We start from the raw sequence: 6,816 nt of genomic DNA, 5'->3' as shown, positions 1-6,816 counted from the left end.
CGTCTTTCAAAGTATGTCTTGAATGACTCCAAGTAATATCCTTAAAATGAGCTAATGCACAGCGGAATATTTCTTTAATACCTGAGAATAAACATGCTTTAAAGTGTCAACCAAAAGGTTGGTGAGTTCATTAGTTTATCATAATCCATCATTTTCGTAATAGTAATAGACCACAAGATTTCAGTTTCTATAAATATCCGTACACTCGCAAGTGTATAAAAGTATTCTATAAGTTGTAGGCACCCGGTAACAAGCCTTAACGTTCATGTTTTACCCTCTGAAGTACACCAGATCAGGTGTGTTTAAAATAACCTCGAAGTACTAAAGCATCCCATAGTCAGGATGGGGTTTGTCAGACCCAATAGATCTATCTTTAGGATTCGCGCCTACCGTACATAGACAAGTAGTTTAATGTTACCAAGCTAAGGGTATATTTCTGGTTTAAACCCACATAGAATTAGTTTTAGTACTTGTGCCTATTTCGTAAAACATTTATAAATCAGCGCATGTATTCTCAGCCCAAAAATATATATAAAAAGGGAGCAAATGAAACTCACAATACTGTATTTCGTAGCAATTATGTATATGACGGCACTGAACAAGTGCAGGGTTTGTCTCGGATTCACGAACCTATATTAAGTATATATATTTATATGTTGGTCAATATCTGTCTAACAATTTAGGTCAAGTCGTAGTGTCTAACAAGAGTCAACTTGACCCAAAATAACTTTCAAAATCTATACATGTTTATTATATAACTTATATATAGTAGTTTTATATATTTAAATATATTTATCAGATCTTATTATACTAAATAATACAAGTCATTTATTAATAAATAAAAATTTATATTAAAATTCATATATGATAAAAATATACTTTCATATATCTCAAGTAATAAAATTTATAAAATTCACTTAATATCATAAAAATATAGTGGTATGTATTATTAATGTAATTACATTACATGTGGTAAAAATATCTTTGTACGCATATTTATTTGATAAAATAATATTGATAATAATAATAATAATAAAATGATAGTTTCAATAAAAATATTAATTTTTAGTAATAAAGATAATTTTAGTAATAACATCAACTGATAACAGTTATAATAATCGTTTTAATAATAATATTAAAATTAATGATAATTCAGTTGACCATATCTTTTAATCCGTTCATCGAAACCACACGATTTCTAAATGAAAAGTTATTAATTTTTTTCTTCAACTTTTCAATGACATGCATATCATATAACTTATCTCAGTAGCATATGTATCAAATTCGTGATTTATCATAAACTATTTAACGACGAAACTAAGCATACAAACATGCATAATCATATATACTCGAGCACTAGTCAGGGATACACTATTAATATATAAAAGATAAGATATGAATGCTCACGTATCAATATTGTGATTCAATATTGCAGGAAAGTACGTAGACGCAACGAAAATGATAAACGTTAGGTTGACCTCACGAGCAATACCCTCGATCAATACCCATAACCTTCATAGCTATAACCCATAATTTCCTTAGCTATATCCCATTTGAAAACTTATTTTGAAATCGTCTGAATATAACTCCGTCGTAGTATTTTATGTATACTAATAATATCTTGAAATAGTACTAAGTAAATATATATATATGTAATTCGATTGAGAGAGTTTAGAGAAATATATTTTCAAGTTTCTATGAAATAATGAAACCTATTGAATTCTATTTATAATAGATTTTTGAATTATTAAAGTGAATTATTAAAGTATGAATTATTAAAGTGAATTATTAAAGTATGAATTATTAAAGTGAATTATTAAAGTATGAATTATTAAAGTAAATTATTAAAGTATGAATTATTAAAGTTAAAGTAAAGTAAAAGTAAAGTAAAGGTAAAGTTATAGTATAGTAAAAGTATAAAACTATGTACGTATAATACGCGTATAAAAATATATAATATTAATTTAAATCGTTATATATATTTAATAAAATAAAATATAAATATCGTTATCTTTATCATACTGGTTAAGTAATGAGTTGTCAAAAAGAATAGATTTCTTAAATCACAGTGGACCTCATAACATAGGCCCGTAATCATATCATAATGTATCTGATAATTCAATCATTTGATATTATCTCTTAATTCTGTCGATAAATATATCGAAACAAATATGTTCATGTAACGTATCATATGTCTAATACTTTGTTAATGTTTTCAGTTAATATTATATATTATATATACATATCTATATACACATAATTGTTCGTGAATCGTCGAATACGGTCAAAGGGTAATTGATTACATGAATGTAGTTCCAAACTTTTTAAGATTCAACATTACAAATTCTGCTTATCGTGTCGGAAACATATAAAGGTTAAGTTTAAATTTGGTCGGAAATTTCCGGGTCGTCACACTTACTGTGGAGATCACCGTTCCGAAGACTTCAAAATTCTAAAGATACAGTTTCTTACATTGTTTGAAGACCTCCGAAATGAGCATCCCGTCAGAGATATCATAAACACCAGCACTGCGACCATGATTGACATTCATGGGTCAACCAGCAGAGCTGTGGATCATATTCTCATCGGACTTTAAGACTTATCAAGAACCAAAATTGCGCACTACTTATCGTTCAGAAGATCTTCAAGAGAAGTACCGGACTTGTTACCACTATTGGTCCGACACTTTCTCAGAACTTATCCACCAAGACTCACATTCCCTCAAGAAGACCAAGATCACAACCATCAACGAGGAATGTTTGATTTTTGAAGAATCACTACGGTCGAGCCAACGACCTTAAACAAAAGCGCTTCTCGGGAGGCAACCCGTGCAATAAAGTAGAGTAGAAGAATAAAGGATGACAAATGAGCCGATAAAGAAGCAAGGAAACCAGCCGCATCTGCTAGGGGTATTTCTTTCTTTTCGCTACTAGCTCAAGATTCAAACCATACCGCATCCTAGCTTATCACTAAGTGTGGGATAACACCCAATTAAAACACTAGACAAACACTCCCAAATCTTCAACTAAAACTCCTAAGTGTGGGATACACTAGGAACATTGAGGACAATGTTCGTCTAAGTGTGGGATGTTGGTATCTTTTTATACTATATCATGATAAACCATTACGAAGATTCCAAGTCCTTAAGCCAAATTTCAAAATTTTTGCAAAAGAAACCCTTTTCGAAAAAGTATTTTTGAAAACCTAAAATGTTTGTCAATAAAAGTAAGGCTTAAGTAAGGTGGAAATCTTGTTAGATTGAAATCTCTAATAGAGCATTGCATGACTAAGGCATTATCGACCTAAATTGATTATGGTGAGGCACCTCAAATAAGACCAGCATTCATCTTTAATGCTTCACTATTTTCCGTTGAGAGTGCCGATATCTGTGCTCAGAATCAGAACTTGCTTTGGATCTACATCTCCAAGCAGCAAAGCGTGATTCGGTTGTAATCAAAATAGCTACCCATTTGTCAAACATAAGCCTTCCACACCTCCACTACTTCTACTCCACCACCACATCCATATCACCTTTACTATTTCTCAGAAAACTCAGAAAATGAGATTCCTTCTGAAAATCCAATGTTATAAACCTCTCAAGTATCATGGCAAAGGTCTTGAAAAAGTTTACCGGCAAAAAGTTTCTCAAGATGAAGTCTCCAAAAAAAAAAAATGAAGGAGCAGAACTAAATAAGAGAAATGCCGAAGAGAACTCGACCGAAAATGATTATCAAATGAAGAAAAAGTTCAAAAGTGCTTCTCAAAATATTTCAGCACTCCTATCTATCCGAATAAAATTCTGTATAAAGACTACATTACCCTTTTATCTCACCCTTCAAAAACAACTTCACTACTACTCCAAAATTCCTTCTCCATCATTGATAAATAACCCATAAAGCTGAGATTACTACCGTTCTCGCGTTAGCAATAAGGATTTGAGTCTTTATCAAGCCTATGACGATGGATGCAGCATGACTGGCTATGAGTGTATTCATTTCTTAGATCTATAGGGAACCCTAAACACTTGAGTGATTTGAGTGACCCGTGAAAGCTAGCCTATGTCATGTAACCTCCTCGCATGCTTGCAGAGATAATTTCAATCCTAACATAGATGACTCACCTTATCTTTTTGCTCTTATAATAAAAGCAAACCGCTTAGGCTATTAGAAAAGAAATGCCGAAAAGATTCTTTAAAATGAGAGTTTGCTTGAGGACAAGCAAAGTCTAAGTGTGGGATATTTGATATCGGCTAAAAAGTCACGTTTTCACCCCGGTATTAAGGCCCAAAAACAAGAAAGATTCGAACTTTGTCGGCAAAATACCCACTTCGTCGATTAGAATTGAAGAACAAGTAATTACGAAGGCAGTGCAAAAAGAATCAAGAGAATCAGAGCCAAAACGAAGATTCTAGAGTGAACGGTGAAAGACAAGAAATCAAGTTACGATCCTAGGAATCAAAGCTGACCAGCAAGCCATACGGCCTGCCATACGGCCTGCCAGTGTGGAAACGGCCTGCCATATACGTGCCACCACACGAGCCACCATATGGCCTGCCTTGCATACGACCTGCCAAAAACGGGCTACCATACGCCCTTCCATACGCCCTGCCAGGCGTATGCTGGCAAATTCCAAGTCTATTTAAACGGTCTTTGTCATTCATTCCAACACACACTTCAAATCAATTCTTTCTCTCTCTTGTACAATATTAGTCATACTTTCAAGGCCTTCTCACCTTCGAACGGGAAATTAAATACCTAGAGGCGAACACTGAAGATTGTATTAGGAGCGGTCTGGAGTCTTGAAGTTGTCACTTTTATATTCGGAACTCGTTTAATCTACTGGTACTTCTATCCTTTATCTTATATAATGTTTTATGATATTATTGCCATGATTAGCGAGTAGTTATCTTTAGTGTATGCTATGATGTAAGCAGTTATAATGCCGAAATAATATTATGGTCTGTGTATGTTGTTGAAGTGCTTTTCGATTATGCTTTAAACTCAATCGCTTTTCCAACTAATAGAACGTAGTTATAGGCTCTGTTATTGGGAAGTCACGAACCCCGATTCAGAGTACACTATCTGTGTCACCCCTTGGTAAGAGAAGTCTATCGGATACAACGTAAGATCGATCGATGCACACTGGTTGTAGTAAGTCTATCGAGCTTTGGATTCTGACTGAGGACTCTTTCGTAGTGAAACATCTGACTAGGCCCCTAGCACATTGTCGGTCCTAGACCATGCTAGTGTAGTCACCAAGCATATAAACTTCGTACGTGCACGCTGAAGCACAGCGGTTGTTGTAAGCTGTACCTCTGCTAAGTAAGGCCATGGAACACGGTTAGTGTTGACCAGTACACTGCACCATAACGCGGTCTCAAGCATTGCACCCTGCTTGAGGGATTCTTAGTTAATTAAGGAACTATTTGTTTAGACACATAAAGGATTGGACTGTTAGGATAACTAAACGTGTTCACGGAAGTCAGACTTGACTTGGCCATGGTGTTCTTTATGGTTGAACTCTTTTTAAGGGCCTAACTATCTTTTACCAATTATTAACGAAAGCATTGAGGCACATCACATCTCTCGGATATGGTAAACCATGTATTCTATTATGCTTAAGAAAGTTTAGACCATTTTGGAATGTTAATACGTCACCCAACCGAGTCGCTCAATTGGATGAGCCGTCTAAACGTGTATGCCTGTAGTCAGACTGCACGAGCGTCGGGGGTAAGGGACGTTGCTGTCTATTCAGAATCTTCAAGCCTAACGCAGTACCCAGTGACATGTCTTATGACAGGGGCGTTTAGGACCAGTGTAATGAATACAAGGCCTCTGCCTATTCTTGAGCCAGCATTCCATAATCTCAACAGAATAACTGATGAAGTCATAGTATGCACTTACTTTAACCTTATCTGAATTACAAATTTTATCGCATTTACTTTATCTATCTTATAAATTAGAAAATCCCAAAATAAATATTCACTACTCCCTAACTATCTTAGGCTACAATATAGGTTCGATGTTACTGATATCTCAAAAATACGACTCTAGGTCATACTTCCCTTACTTATAAGGAGTAGTAAGATTTAGGCCCCGCTAAATATAAATTTAAAACAGTACCCTCTCCCACGAGTGGCTGATCCTGGCGAGCCGCGGCCTAACGACACCGCGCAAATAAAAACCATCCGTTTCGGCTATATCAGTGAGTTATCTATGTTAGGATTGAAATTATCTCTGCAAGCATGCGAGGAGGTTACATGACATAGGCTAGCTTTCACGGGTCACTCAAATCACTCAAGTGTTTAGGGTTCCCTATGGATCTAATGAAATGAATTCACTCATAGCTAGTCATGCTGCACCCATCGTTATAGGCTTGATAAAGACTCAAGTCCTTGCTACTAATGCGAGAACGATAGTAATCTCAGCTTCATAGGTCATTTGTTAATGATGGGAAAGGAATTTTGGAGTGGTAGTGAAGTTGTTTTTTAGGGGTGAGAAAAAGGGTAATGTAGTCTTTATAGAGACTTTTATTCGGATAGATAGGAGTGTTGAAGTATTTTGAGAAGCACTTTTTGAACTTTTCTTCATTTGATAAGCATTTTTGGTCGAGTTTTCTTCGGCATTTCTCTTATTTAATTTCTGCTCCTTTTTTCAGAACTATAAATTTTTTTTTTGGAGACTTCTTCTCGAGAAACTTTTTGCCGTTAAACTTTTTCAAGACCTTTGCCATGATACTTGAGAGGTTTATAACATCGGGTTTTCGGAAGGAATCTCATTTTATGGATTTTTCGAGAGATAGTAAAGGTGATGTGGA

This window comes from Rutidosis leptorrhynchoides, chromosome 1 (assembly GCF_046630445.1).
Source record: "Rutidosis leptorrhynchoides isolate AG116_Rl617_1_P2 chromosome 1, CSIRO_AGI_Rlap_v1, whole genome shotgun sequence".
NCBI lineage: Eukaryota > Viridiplantae > Streptophyta > Magnoliopsida > Asterales > Asteraceae > Rutidosis > Rutidosis leptorrhynchoides.
This window is presented reverse-complemented; position numbering follows the sequence as displayed.